At 42.1% G+C, this 15,875-nt stretch overlaps 1 protein-coding gene across 1 annotated transcript in view; it reads right to left on the bottom strand.

The window, feature by feature from the left end:
* LOC137384827 (interferon regulatory factor 6-like) overlaps positions 1 to 14,567 on the bottom strand; it is a 43,388-nt gene extending 28,821 nt beyond the window's left edge. Inside the window, exon 1 of the mRNA XM_068059375.1 lies at positions 14,134 to 14,567. The gene's annotated coding sequence lies outside the window, so the exon portion shown is untranslated. The remainder of the gene's footprint in view (positions 1 to 14,133) is intronic.
* Between the last annotated feature and the right edge of the window lie 1,308 nt (positions 14,568 to 15,875).

Raw genomic sequence — 15,875 nt, 5'->3', positions numbered from 1 at the left:
AGACCATTTGATCAGCCCAAGGAGGAAAAGAGAGAGTTAGGAAGAATGTTTTAAAGGCACATTTCAATCAACCTAATAAGTTGAAGCCCATGGAATAAAAAGGGGCAGTGGCAGCACGGATATGAAGTTGGCTGAATGGCAGGAAACAGAGTGTAGTGGTGAACAGTTGTTTTTCGGACTTTTCTTGATATATATTAATGACCTAGACTTTGGTTCTTTTTTTCTTGATGTATTCTTGGGAGGTGAGCATCACTGGCAAGGCTAGCATTTATTGCCCATTCCTAATTGCCCTTGAGCAAGTGGTGGTGAGTTGCCTTCTTGAATTGCTGCGGTCCATATGGTGTAGGTACCCCCACAGTGATGTTAGGAAGGAAGTCCAAGGATGTTGACTCAGTAGGGCACAATTTCAAAATTATAGATGACACAAAACTTGGAAGTATTGTGAACTGTGAAGAGGATAGTGATAGACTTCAAGAGGACATAGGACAGGCTGGTGGAATAGAAAGACACGTGGCAGATGAACTTTAATGCTGATAAGTTTAAAGTGATGCATTTTGGTAGGAAGAATGAAGAGAGGCAATATAAAATAAAGGGCGCAATTCTAAAGGGGGTGCAGGAACAGAGGGACCTGGGGGTATATGTGCACGAATCATTGAAAGTGACAGGGCAGGATTAGAAAGTGATGTCCATATGGGATCTTGGCCTATATAAATAGAGGCATAGTGTACAAAAGCAAGAAAGTTACGATAGAACTTTATAAACACAGGTTCAGATTCAACTGAAGTATTATGTCCAATTTTGGGCACTGCACTTCAGGAAAGATGTGAAGGCATAGGAGAGGGTGCAGAAAAGATTTGTGAGAATGGTTCCAGGGATGAGGGACTTCAGCTAAGTGGAAAGATTGGAGAAGCTGGGGTTGTTAGAACTATAGAACCATAGAAAAATTACGACACAGAAGGAGGCCATCCAGCCAACGTGTCTGCATCGGCCAAAAAAGAACTTGCCGCCCAATCTAATCCCACCTTCCAGCACCTGGTCCATAGCCTTGCAGGTTACAGCACTTCAGGTATATGTCCTTTGTTCTCTTTAGAAGGTTGAGAGGAGACTTGATAGAAGAGTTCAAAATCATGAGGGGTCTAGACTGAGTAGATAGAGAGAAACTGTTCTTATTGGCGGAAAGGTCGAGAACCAACTTAAGGTGAATGGCAAAAGAGCCAATGGCATGATGAGAAAAATTTTGTTTTCACAGAAAATGATTTAGAATCTGGAATGCACTACCTGAGAGTGTGGTGGAGGCAGATTCATTTGTGGTTTTCAAAAGAGAACTGGATAAGTACCTCAAGAGAAACAATTTGCAGGACTATGGGGAAAGGGCAGCGGAGTGGGAATAGCTGAGTTGCTCTTGCAGAGAGCCGGCAGGGACATGATGGACCAAATGGCCTCCTTCTGTGTTGTAACCATTCTATGATTCTATCATATAAACTGGGGAAACCCATGGTTGAGAGTCAGAGTTGGCCAATGACTGCTTCTTGACTAATGGGTTAAGGAAGCCATGAAAGTTAACATTGATCTTGATTTGGTACTAGTAAATGACTTCAAAAATGTACGGAAGATGGAAGTCATAACATCCTGAGACAGAGACAATAACCACAGACACGTTCAATGTGATCTGGGTGTCAAAAATACTCAAAGACCAGGAACCAAGGATATCATTTTAAATGAGAAACCAACTAAAGCAAATAGTATTCAACAACACTTCAGTAGAAAGATAACTGAAACATCTGTAAAGATACAAGGCTGAGCATGCTGGATAAATGTATTCCCACAGCCAACAAGCTCCAACTAAGCAAGCATGACCCTAGATGAATCATCAAACAAATAAAAATATGAGATAACGAGAAAAATGGCATTTTCAAATCCTGCATAGAGACTTGTTATCGAAGCTTTTCATCTTGCACCCATCAGGATGATCCGCAAGAATACCAATGTAAGGGAAAACAATGACTTTATACTGTATGAGAAGAGAGTGCTGATTGGCAAGTGAACTCTGATTGATTGGTAGAGGCGTGAGAGAGGAAAAGGAATCCACAGATATAAATACAAGGGTGGCCATAACATCGTAATGAGATAATTACAGAGACAGAGAGACCTGGGCAAACAAAAGCATAGTGTTACAGTAAAACGATCTTTCAGAAGTACAACAATAAGAGGGCAGTTATGGAAATGATGGAAGACATAAAAGATGCAAATAAGCTTGAAACTGAGGGTGAGCACAAGATACCAAATTATTTGAACAATTACTTCCTTCAAGTATTCACAGGAGAAGATATGAGCAACATGCCTTCTCCAAAGAAAGAAAGAACCACAAGGAAAATCAATGACTTTGTTGCAACAGAGATAGAATTGCTGACAGTAGAGACATGTACTTTTTGTCTTGTACTCATCAGGACAATCTGCAAGAATACCAATGTAAGGGAAAACAATTACTTTATACTGTATGAGAAGAGAGGGCTGATTGGTTGACAAGTGAACTCTGATTGATAGAGTTGATTAGTCAAGGCATTGCCATTCACTGGTTCATTCCTCAGGGCAATGCCTTGACCAGAGTCAAGCTGCCTGGTTTAAATTTCAAACAAAGCTTGGCAGTTAACTGTCAGTCACCGTAAACTTGTGCATTCTCCATGGCAATGCCTCTACCAATCAGAGTTCACTTGCCAATCAGCACTCTCTTCTCATACAGTATAAAGTCATTGTTTTCCCTTACATTGGCATTCTTGCGGTTCATCCTGATGGGTGCAAGACGAAAAGCTTCGATAACATGTCTCTATTTTCAGCAAATACTCAAGTTCTGTACTACCAAACAACTAGAGATAGAACTCTTAGGCTCATCAGGCTCAACACAAATGAATCTCCAAGGATAGATGGCACTTATCCCAGAGCGCTGAGAGAGACTGCGGTGGTCTGGGCGGGACGGGGGGGGGGGGGGGGGGGGGGTTGGGGGGAAGGGGGATTTGTGAGACACTGACAATCATTCCGAGGGAGTCACTGGACACTGACGAGGCCCATATTCAAAAAGGAGGACAAAACAGACAACTACAGACTACCATTAGTCTTACTTCCATTTCATGTAAAATAATGGAGAGATTATCTGTACAACATAACCTAGTCAGCAGCTGTCAGCATGGATTCAGATGGGAAAGATCCTGCCTGATAAACCTATTCAACTTCTTTGAGAATGTGACAATCCAATTGGATGGTTGTGAGTCCTATGAGACCGTGCGCCTTGACTTCACAGTAAAAGCCATCAATTTAATCTAAAGCAGTGGGGATTCAGGGCAAACTTTGGGAAAGGATAAGAAACTGGGTGAAGGATAGGAAACTACAATTACTTATTAGATAACTATAAAGTGCTGCACTTAGGAACAGAAAATAGACAACATGCATACGCCATGAACAGAATTGATGTAGGTTAAATGGAGCTAGAAGAGACCCACGAGTCTTAGGCTTAATGCTGAACATGCCCAAACAATAGAGAGCAACAAATCAACAAAGCTTAAGGAGGGTGGAAAATGGGAGGGTGGCCAAGAGAACATTTGAATAGTCGAATCAAAGTCTGCTGGCTGCTAAAAGTACAGACATAAAATGAGACTCGGTAGTCTCAATGCACTTCCCAATGAGTGCAAGCCAACAGCACAAACTTGCTTAGCGTTTGACATGAACAGTATAAAATTGGAAATTTCACCCCGACAAACCACATGGATGAACAGTGCGGGAAATGAAAGCGTCCTCTGAGGATGTGGTTAAGGCGCACAGCAGTGGAAGAGCAGAGGGAGCTTCATTCTGCAACTGGCAGTGCTAACTCCTGATGGATACCATTTTAGTAGAGAACCAATGAACAGTAATCAAGAAAATGAAGCACAGACAATGAACAAGGAACACTTTCGTTCTCTGCTTTACATCTTACCATTTTACCAACACTCAGGAAGGTTAACCTTCACAAACATACACCATACGAATGAGTATTGATATCACAGGACCAACGATGGTGTCTATTACTCACTATTATTCAAAAATGCAATAAGCCACATGTGGAGAAACTAGAGAGGCTGGGATTGTTCTCTTTAGAGCAGGGAAGGTTAAGGGGAAATTTAATAGAGGTGTTCAAAATCATGAAGTTTTTAAAAATTTATTCATGGGATGTGAATGTCGCTGGCTAGGCCAACATTTATTGTTCATCCCTAATTGCCCTTGAACTGAGTGGCTTGCTTGGTCATTTCAGAGTCAACCACATTGCTGTGGGTCTGGAGTCAGATGTAGACCAGAGCAGGTAAGGACAGCAGATTTCCTCCCTTAAAGGACATTCGTGAACTTGATGGTTTCATGATCACCATTAGACTAGCTTTTAATTCTATATTCATTAATTGAATTCAAATTTCACCATCTGCCATGGTGAGATTCGAACCCATGTCCCCAGAATACTAGCCTGGGCTTCTGCATTGCTAGTCCTGTGACACTACCACTGCCTCCCCTAATAAAGTAAATAAGGAGAAACTGTTTCCACTGGCAGGAGGGTCAATAACCAAAGGACACAAATTTAAGTTAATTGGCAAAAGAACCTGATGGGAAATGAGCAGATTATTTTCCATGTAGCTAGTTTTTATGAACTGCAATGCACTACTTGAAAGGGTGCTGGAAACAGATTCAATCATAACTTTCAAAGGGAATTGATAAATACATGAATGGGAAAAATTTTGCAGAGTTATGGGGAAAGAGCAGGGAAGTGGGACTAATTAGATAGCTTTATCATAAAGAGCCTGAACAGACATGATGGGCCAAATGGCCTCCTTCTGTGCTGTATCATTCTGTATATTCCCTGTTAAATATAAAACAAATTAGGATAATTCTTTCCTACCTGCTGACTACTCAAGTATCCACCACTGTTGCCCAGTAACCAGCTCTTCAGGAGATGTGGATACCAATAGGCAGAGCAAGCAGAAATTCGCCTTGCATCACATGTACAAAGTGACAATCAAGAGCCTCCCATTCATGGAGGCTCCTGATTTTCACCTATCTGCGATGCAAGGCTGACTTCTCGCTCTGCCCATTGATATCCTGCAGGCTCAAATCTGCATTCATTCATTCCATGTCACAGCAAATCCATCCCTTGTTTAACTTAACCTGCATACCTCCTCCTCTCTGCGCTGAAATGAAGACTCATCACACTGTTTCTGACTTGAACCCATTCAGGAAAACTGTGGAACCTCAGCCTTCCTCTTATAATCTACACGCTCTTTAACCACACATTGATACAAGCTATTATTTGTGACATAGCTCATCTTCTTTCTTATTCTTTTCAATCCCACAGCACTGTGTGCTCTTTGTCACTCATCCAGGACTCTCAATGAAAATATTTTTTTTGTTGTTGTTGCCAATGACACTAGGCTCTTAGATGCCTGAATTTTTGAATGGACAGATTGAACCCCAAGTCCGTGAGACTGGCAGAATTCAATTACAAAAAATACCCTGTTATTTCCTGTCATGAATCAGCAAGTTAATCTTGTGAAATTCTGAGTTTATTTTTGGGTTATGAGGGTGTAATGCAGTCTCAAGTTGAACATCGGAGTGATTCACACTAGGTTGAACAGTCAACATGCTATTAAATCTTCAGGAGAGTACATAACCAACCAAAGCTTTGGATAATCATGTGCTCACCCTTTGAAAAAACGGGCTCCACGTGAGTAGCCATGTTATTAGCCTGAGCATTAGTCTGTAACTAACCTTGTCACATGGATAAGTTAGCCCATGATTAGCCAGGTTATTGGTCCAATGAATTCACTGCTAACTACAGGCAAGTATATTCATGAGGATGCTGACAGCCTGTCACTAACCCTTGAATCTCCTGTGGATATATTGGTCTGTGACCAGCTCCTTTATTTATCACATTGATACATCAGCAGTTGACGAGCAGTTTTACGTAGTCAGTCCTGGGACAGTCAGTCCTGCTTTACATGCAGCCAGTACTGAGCCAGCCAGTCAGTTAGCCAGCCAGTGCTGGGACATCAATCCTATTACACGCACTTAGTGCTAGATTTCTAAAGCTTTTTTGTTTTATCGTCCTATTTACAGCCAACACTTCAATGCAAACAGCATTAAGTTGCTATTTTGTTTTGAAGAGTGTCTTTGAATAAGAGTCTGGAGGAATTAAGTTTTATTTTTAAAGCAGACTGTGTGCATTCATCACACCATATGGCACAAAGATAAAGTTCTATCTTTTAATTATTTTTGGCACTATATATAGCTCGGTGGTTCGACAGGTTTCATCAGAGACAGCAAGTAATAAAGTGAAAAAAGGAACGTTAAACTTCATTATTACGTCCTATCAACCACTAGACAGCTGAACATCACAGTTGTGCCCCAGACTGCAAACTACCTAAAAGCTGATAGGGTCACATGAAGTAAGGTGGGAGGAGGCTCATGTGGAGCATAAACACCAGCATAGACAGTTGGGCCAAATGACCTGTTTCTATGTTGTACATTCTATATAATTTTATGCAAAGTAATGTCTGGGATATCCATTAAACATATTAAAATATAAGCCAAAATAAAAGCAAAATACAGTGAATGCTGGAAATCTGAAATAAAAACAAGAAATGCTGGAAATACTCAGCAGGTCTGGCAGCATCTGGAGAGAGAAGCAGAGTTAACGTTTCGGGCTCTGCTTCTCTCTCCACAGATGCTGGCAGATGTGCTGAGTATTTCCAGCATTTCTTGTTTTTATTTAAAATAAAAGCCAACATGTTTGATTCCCAGGGAAGACGTGTTCTGAAAAAAGGAGGCACACGGCTACCATGCTGTAAACTGAAAACTCCACTCTGCAACAGGCCAATCCTGTCCAAGGCTAATTTGGTGCCAAAAATCACCAAGCCAACACTTTCACATTGAACGATTACAGTTCTTGAGTGATACCCTTATTTATCGTCTCAAGTTGTCTCTGCCACCATCACTGGGACCTGTCAGTACCAATATTTCACCAAGTGTGGCAAAGCACAGAGCGGCTTGTTGAAACACAGCTAATTTTGAGAGTCCTAGAATGATTTCTGTGCAGTTGGGGGAGCACTCCTGCTGCAGTTAATTCCACAGGAAAATTTTTTCCAACAAAAAGCATAACCATTTTTAAATTTATCTTTCATTGGCAGCTGAATAATCCCGAAGCCAGTTCAGCTCATTGTTGATTAATATCAGCCAGTCAGTTAGTCCTCCGACAAGTCTACCTCAGGATGCATAAAACATAGACGCACAAATGTAGCATCGGGCCTAATGCATGTACAGATTGGGTACAGGCAACCCAAATGATGAACTGGAATTTTTTTTAGGCCTGAAAGAGATGCAATTTTGATGCTGGGGAGGCGGTGGCATAGTGGTAGTTTCACTGAACTAGTAATCAGAGGCCCAGCTAGTGCTCTGGGGTCATGGGTTCAAATCCCACCAAGGCAGATGGTGAAATTTGAATTCAATTAATAAATCTGGAATTCAAAAAAATCTAGTCTAATGATGACTATGAAACCATTGTCGATTGTTGTAAAAACCCATCTGGTTCACTAATGTCCTTTAGGGAAGGAAATCTGTTGTCCTTATCTGGTCTGGCCTACATGTGACTCCAGACCCACAGCAATGTGGTTGACTCTTAAAAGCCCTAGAAAGCCACTGAGTTCAAGTGCAATTAGGGATGGCCAATAAATGCTGGCCTAGACAGCGATGCCCACAAACAAATAATAAAAAAAACAATTTTTACCCCAAAAGTTTTAAGAACAGGAAAAGACCATCAGCCCCAAAATGTCTGAACATTTTCAATAGATTCCTGTTCAACTTACACACAATACACCTTTCAATTCCCCTCCCACCCACACACACAGCACACCTTTCAATTCCCTCCCACCCACACAGCACACCTTTCAATTCCCCCACAACCCACACAAATAGCAGACTTCTCAATGCCTTCTCTTTCCAGCATCATGTGTCAGCCTCCAGAACCCACCAATTGTGCCAGCTTCAATGTTCTTCACTGTCAAATCATTTCTGTAAAAATCTATTTCCCTTTCAGTGAATACAGTTCTGCTCTATTTCACTTCTTACTCATAATTTACTAATTTAGACTTAGCTTAAAAATACGCAGGCAGAGAGGGAATGGGCGATCACCAGACAGACAAGGAGGGCCAGACAGGTAGTGCAGGAGCCCTCTGAGTGCATCTCATTCTCTAACTGGTATTCAGTTCTGAATATTGGTGAGCACGATGGTTTCTCTGTGGAATACAGACAGAGCCAAGTTCATAGCACTATAAGCGGCTCAGCAGTGCGGGGTGGTGTTGTAGGAAGGTCAGAAAAAGCATTAATAATAGGGGATTCAATAGATAGGAAGACATACAGGCGTTTCTGCGACCACAGACGTGATTCCATGACGGTATGTTGCCTCCCTGGTGTCAGGGTCAAGGATGTTACTGAGTGGCTGCAGAAAATTCTGAGGCGGTAGGTTGAACAGCCAGAGGCCGTTATCCATATCGGTACCAACAACATATGTAGAAAGACAGATAAGGTCCTGTAGGCAGATTTTAGGGAGCTAGGAAAGAAATTAACAAGCAGCACCTCAAAGGCAGTAATCTTTAGATTACTCCAGGTGCCATGTGCTAGTGAGTACAGAAATAGGAGGGTAGTGTAGAGGAATGAGTGGCTGAAGAGATGGTGCAGGAGGGAGAGCTTTAGATTCCTGGGGCATTGGAACTAGTTCTCAGTGGGTGGGTGGGATCTGTCCGATGGGTTGCACCTTTACAGGGCTGGGACTAATATCTTTGTGGGAGGTTGCTGCAGCTGTTGGGAAGGGTTTAAACTGGCTTGGCAGGGAAATGGGAACCTGAGTGTAGACAGAAGGGAAAGAAGCAAAACTGAAAATGGAAGGCAGACAATAAGTGAGCGAGTGTGGAAGGCAGATAAAATAAAGGTTAGAAAATAGAAACCAAAGGAATTTGGCAGTGCTTAAATGGTAAGTGCGTCAATACAAGGAGTCTAAGTGAATGTGCTGAAGTTTGATATCATAGCTATTACTGAAACATGGCTTAATGAAGGGCAGGAATGGTAGTTCAACATTCCTGGTTACAGGGTTTTCAGACAAAATAGAGAGGGGGATAAAAAAAGGTGGGGGGGTTGCAATATTGGTTGGCTAAAAATACAATTACAGCTATGAAGAGGGCATATGGGTTAAAATCACAAAAAAGGACAATCACTCTGGGGGTCTGTAGTACACTTCCGGCAAACAGTCAGAGGGAGATAGAAGAGCAATTATATAGGCAAATTTATGATAAGTGCAAAAACAGTCAGGCAGTAATAGTGGGAGATTTCAATTACCCTAATACTAACTAGGATAAGTCAATGTAAAAGGTGTAGAGGCTGCAGAATTCTTAAAATGCATCCAGGAGAACATTTTCACCCAGTACACAGCAAGCCCAACAAGAAATGGGTCAATTCTGGGCATAGTTTTAGGGAATGAAGCTGGTCAAGTGAAAGGGGTATCAGTGGGAGAGTATTTGGTGGTAGTGATCATAATTCAGTTAGAGTTAGCATAGCAATAGAAAAGGACCAGGAATAAAAGCTCTCAATTGGGAAAAGGCCAATTTTATTAAGTGGAGATGTGATTTCGCAAAATTAGAGTGAAAACAGATACTTGAAGGTAAATCAGTGTCAAAGCAGTGGGAGGCATTCAAGGAGATAGAGAGGATTCAGAACAAATATGTTCCCACAAAGAAAAAGGTTGGTACTCCCAAATCTAGAGCCCATTAGATGTAAAGGAGCAGACAGGGTAGGATAAGGTAAAAAGGGGGGCTTATGTCAGATACCAAGAGCTAAATACTGCAGAAAGTGTTAAGGGGTATAGAAAGAGCAGGGGTGAAATACAAATAGCAGGACAGGTAGATAAAGTGATTAAGACATGTGCGATACTTTCCTTTATTGGTCGAGGTATAAAATATAAGAGCAGGCAGGTTATGCTAGAACTGTATAAAATAATAATTAGGCCACAGCTAGAGTACTGCATACAGTTCTGGTCACTGCATTACAGGAAGGATGTAATTGCACTAGAGAGGGTACAGAGGAGATTTACCAGGATGTTGTCTGGATTGGAACAATGAGGAAAGATTGGATAGGCTAGGGTTGTTTTCTTTGGAACAAAGGAGATGGAGGGGAGACTTAATGGAGGTGTATTAAATTATGATGGAGTGGATAGGGAGGACCTACTTCCCATAGCAGAAAGGTCAATAAGCTGGGGTCATAGATTTAAAGTAACTTGTAAAAGGATTAAAGGGGAATTGAGAATTCTTTTCATCCAGAGGGTGGTGAGGATCTGGAACTCACTGTCTGAAAGGGTGGTAGAGGCAGAGAACTTCATTACATTTAAAAAGTATTTGGAGAGGCCCTTGAAGTGCTGTAACCTACAAGGCAACAGACCATGACTAGGCAGGATAGATATTTTTCATCCGACATAGACAAAATGGACCAAATGACTTCCTTCTGTGCTGCAAATTTCATTATTTCCTTCCCTTCCCCCATTCACTGGCTCTGTACTCACTTAAAAGCTGTTACATCTTTATCATTTTTCAATTTTGACGCAAGGTCACAGACCTGAAATACTGATTCTGTTTCTTTCTCTCCACAGAAGCTATCTGACCCGCTAGTTAGACCACAGCTGAAGTACTGTGTACAGTTCTGGTCGCCACACCATAGGAAGGATGTGATTGCATTGGAGAGGATGCAGAGGAGATTCACCACGTTGTTGCCTGGGCTGAAGCATTTCAGCTATGAAGAGAGACTGGATAGGCTAGGGTTGTTTTCCTCAGAGCAGAGAAGGCTGAAGGGGGACCTGATTGAGGTATACAAAATTACGAGGGGCATAGAGAGGGTAGATAGGACGAAATTTTTTCCCTTAGCGGAGGTGTCAATAACCAGGGGGCATAGATTTAAGGTAAGGGGTAGGAGGTTTAGAGGGGATTTGAGGAAAGATTTCTTTATCCAGCGGGAAACTGGAACGCACTGCTTGAAGGGGTGGTAGAGGCAGGAACCCTCAAAACATTCAAGAAGTATTTAGATGAGCACTTGAAACGCCATAGCATACAAGGCTACGGGCCAAGTGCTGGAAAATGGGATTAGAATAGATAGGCTTGATGGCCGCTGCGGACACGTTGGGTCGAAAGGTCTGTTTCTGTGCTGTAAACTCTATGACTCTATGAGTGTTTCCAGCATTTCTTGTTTTTATTTCAGATTTCCAGAATCCACAGTTATTTTCCTTTGTAAAAATCTATTAATCTCAGTTTCGGTGCCAATAATACTACAGGGGAAAATAATATACTTTACCTTTCACACATAATTCCTCACCTCAGATTGCTCCCTGTATGACCAACACCAGTGATTAACCATCTAGATTTCATCCTGGAGCAGTATAGCTCAATTACTCACTCCAGACAAAAACTAAGTTTGGAAAGTCAGAATCCAGTATCGTACTATTGTGGGTTCAGATGAACACACCCACCATTACACCACTGAAATGGCAATGGACAATATTGAATCACCCATGCTGTCAAGACAAATTATCCATGTAAACATTGTCATTAGGTAGCACGCCAACCTGCTGATCTCTCCTTCCCTTTTGTACCCCTAGAATGACTTACCCCTTCACTACCAGCCATTTAAAACATTTTCACTCCTTTATTCCTGAAAGTGACGATTCCACGGACACTCGCAACTCTATAGTACTTCTTCCAAATTGTCAGTCTTTTAAGTGAGAGCTGGTAGACAATTCCACCGGAGATAGCATTAAAGCCAAGTCTAAACCTGCCCTAGTGTCCACCTCTGCACTTCCCAGGGAATGGCAGTAGATAGTGAATGGGAATCCCAGCAGAACTGGGGTTCTACATTTTGCCTCAATGCCACTAACCTAGGGTAGCCAAGGTCAATTATACCTCATCTATAATTCAGCACAGGTTGATGTTGAGTCAGGAAGCTTATGGTCTGTATCACCAGGCACCATCATTGCCGAATAGGGCAGCAAAGAATAGTCCTACTAATAAATGATCCAATTACATTGTGGCTAAGGAAGAGATATACTAAAAGCTCTAACAAATAAAACAAAGTTGAAATCATTGTTTCAATGAGCTGTGTGAAACTGAATGTCAAGAAATGCATTTAAGGGGAAAACGAGATAAACACACAAGGGAGAAAGGAATTAGAAAGTTATGCTGATAGGGTTAGTTTGAGGGGTAGGAGGAGGCTCATGTGTAGCATAAATACTGCAATGTACTATTAGGGCTGAATGGCCAGTTTCTGTGCTATATATTGTGTAATTCTATGCAAGAGACCACTCTCTCACCATTGCCTGCAGACCCTCAGAAATTTGCTGAACTTCCAATTAGTCACCATAGGATCGATGACATGCCGCAAAAGATATTGGAAGAGATCCTGTAGCTAATTCCTTGTAGTGGGCCTATAGTAATCCACACGATAGTGTCTATTTATCTCAATCTGATAGATTAGGACAGACCAGGTGTCAAATGTATAAATTATGAAGGGTTAGGTTAGATGTTGGGGCAGTTTAAAAAAAAAAGAGAATAATGGACCTATGGAACAAGTTGCTGGCTTATGCAGCAGGTGTTCACACTCTGCATACCTTCAAAAAATAGAGAGAGCTAGGCTGGTTCCTGGCTAGGGTGGAGATCATGTTTTATGAAAGGTAAGTGAAATACCAGGTAATATAAGCATAGCCAATGTGATCTGCTGGACTAGTTTCCATCACTTAAAGGGGTTGGGTTTAATTTTATACTTATTTTCCATAATTGGCCATGGGATTTTACCAGTTTTTTTTGTCTCTCTCAGGAGATCATATGGCTACTGCTGGTTAGGAAGGTGACTAAACGTGATGCTTCAGGCAACACAATTATCTGGAGTAGGCTTGATGTACCAGCTGGTCTTTTCCTGCATGTTCTTGCATCTATATTCCATACTCCTGAAAACAGGAGACATAACAGGGAGAGATACTACATTAACAAGGCCCCCAAAGTTTGGATGAGGGTAGTTTTCTCAATTCTTGTAGAACCTTCTTGGTTTCCTGGGTGGGAGAGTGTAGTACCAACCACCACCTCATATAATTAGTGCTGAATCTCACAAGGATTCTCTAGTGTCCTTGGATTGCCAGGCTCCTCTTTTATTCTCTCCCTTCCCATGTACACGTATCCCTCATTCTTACAGTCAATCTCTTGGACCTTCCTATCTTCCAATTCCTCTATCCCTCATCATCCTTCTTTTCCCTATCTCAGGATCTGACAACTTTTCATCCTCATCACTCCCTACAAACAATAGGCCTTAAGAAAAATCCAAACTTGGTTTTACTTCAACTGCATCTTGATTTATTGCATCTTCTCTCATACTCTTGTTAACCTTGGAGCTCTGTTTGCCATTTTGGGGATGGTTCTTGCACCTTTCCTCCCACCTGCAATTAAATCTACTGAAAGTATTATCACAGATAGGTAACAGGCCAGTCCAGCAGAGATAGGCTATCAGGTCTAGTTCAGACAAGATATGGTCAACAACGAACTCAGTGTCTCATCGAATCCTGTCATCTGTTGCTCTCTCCTCATTGTATTTGTAAAATAATTGAATTAAATCATCCCGAACGAGCTCCAAAGTCCAATAGTTAAATACCCGCCCCCATGAGACCAGCAATTAATAGAATTGGAGTTTTGTCCTCTGATTAAATCCCTTAGGTAGGCGTTATACATAAAACGCTAGTATACTTTAAAAATTATTAAATTGACAAACCATTCAAACCGTTTAAAATGTTTTCTTAAAACATAAATTCAAAGCATTTTAACCCCACCCCCAAAACAGAGTGACAATTCCCAACATTCAGAAACTGGCACCATGATGTGATAATGTGTGACAGCTACAGCCACCATACACAATGACGCAACTGCTAAATACTTCGAACTATACTAATAATAGTGAAACAAACGCATAAGCGGACTTCAGCTACAAGACAAACTAATCGTTTGAAGTCAAACTCCCAACTTTCTTTAAAAATTGGGACAGATGTTCTCTTACCGGGTATCCTGAGATAGGAAATTGACAAGTTGGTCACGAGGACATTGATTCGATCGATTTCGATCCCAGCTGCAGCTTTTCTTCGGGACCAGGGATCTCTCCCTCTCCGCCCCCTCCCCTTCACTCTATTCTCAGATTTGTTCGTACCTCGACTGATTAATGACAATCAGACCGAAAGTATCTTTTATTCCTCCTTCAGCTCTCAGATAGAGGATGTGAGAGATCCAACCTCACTTCCTGAGTTTCAAGCTGAACTATAATAATTTAACCTTAAAATGACGCCGAGCTTACAGCTGTTCCTTGCACAATCCCCACCCTTCCGGGTTCCCGAGCCACACTTTCCCCCTCCAGAGGCAGTCCATTTCGAGGCAGAGGAAGCCAATCCTTACCCCTAAAGGCACTTTGCAAACAGGGAGAGCACATTCAGAAAAGGGAACAGGTAAAGAGAGCGCACTCGTTAAAGTGGTGATCCAAATACTAAATCACATCACAAAAAAATGTTGGCAACCCTTAATTACTTTTTGAAGTGCAGTGACTTGTTATGCACTCAAACGCCGATAGGCACTCCCCACGTAGAAAAGTTCCACAAACTACATTCTCTGGAGTTTCGAAGAATGAAGGGGTCTCTCGCCGAAAGATAGAAGTTTCTGAGAGGGCTTGACAGTGTTGATGCTGAAAGGCTATTTCCCCTGTCCAGAAAGTCTCGAATTCAGGATAAGGGGTCAGTCATTTAGGACTGAGATGAGGAGAAATTTCTTTAGTCAGAGTGTTGTGAATCTTTGGAATTTTCTACCCCCAAGGACTGTGGATGCTCAGTTGTTGAATATATTCAAAAAAGACTTTCATTTATATAACACTTTTCATGACCACCGGACTTTGGTACTTTTGAACACGAAAGCAAAATATTGCGGATGCTGGAAATCTGAAACAAAAACAGAAAATGCTGGAAATACTCAGCAGGTCAGGCACCATCTGTGGAAAGATAAGCAGAGTTTCTGTTTCAGGGCTGTGCGACCTTTTGAAGTCTATTCACAGTTGTAATGTAGGAAACAAGGAGCCAAATTGCAGACAGCAAGCTCCCACAAACAGCAACGTGATAATGACCAGCTAATCTGTTTTTGTGATGTTGATTATGGGATAAATATTGGTCAGGACACCAGGGATAATTGCCCTGCTCTTCAAAATAGTGCCACGGGATTTTTTACATCCACCCAAGACCGAGAGGCAGAGCCTCAGTTTAACATCTCATCCAAAAAACAGTACCTCCAACAATACAGCACCCCCTCAGTATTGCAATGGACTGTTAGCCTGATTTTTGTGATTATGGTTGGAATTTTATGCTCCCCAAAGAGTGGGATGGTGGCGGGAGGGAGTGCATAAAATGGAGCAGAGGGCCCTTCCTGACCCGCTCCCACCGCTTTATGCAGGACGACAATGGTGAAAAACAGCCCACCCATCCCAAGCCAATCAAGGCCCTTAAATGGCCAGTTAACAGCCACTTTAGGGCCTTCACTCACCGCCATGGGGATTTTACCCTTGGCTTGCCAACGGCCCAGGCCCGAGAAAGGCTGCCTGTTAAAAGTAGGCCGCTTTCCGACGGCCTGGAAGGGGTGGGGTGGGGTGCCCTCCTGATCAGGTACCCTGTGCCCCATGGAGGGCTGCCCCTGATGTCCCAACCACCCTGAACATCTCATGTCCCCCCGTCTCCCAATCAACCACCCGACCGATTGCCCCCAGTGAGG

The sequence above is a fragment of the Heterodontus francisci genome, chromosome 27 (genome assembly GCF_036365525.1).
Source record: "Heterodontus francisci isolate sHetFra1 chromosome 27, sHetFra1.hap1, whole genome shotgun sequence".
NCBI classification, from domain to species: Eukaryota; Metazoa; Chordata; class Chondrichthyes; order Heterodontiformes; family Heterodontidae; genus Heterodontus; species Heterodontus francisci.
Note: the sequence above shows the minus strand (reverse complement) of the source record. Positions and strands in the feature narration are given on the sequence as shown.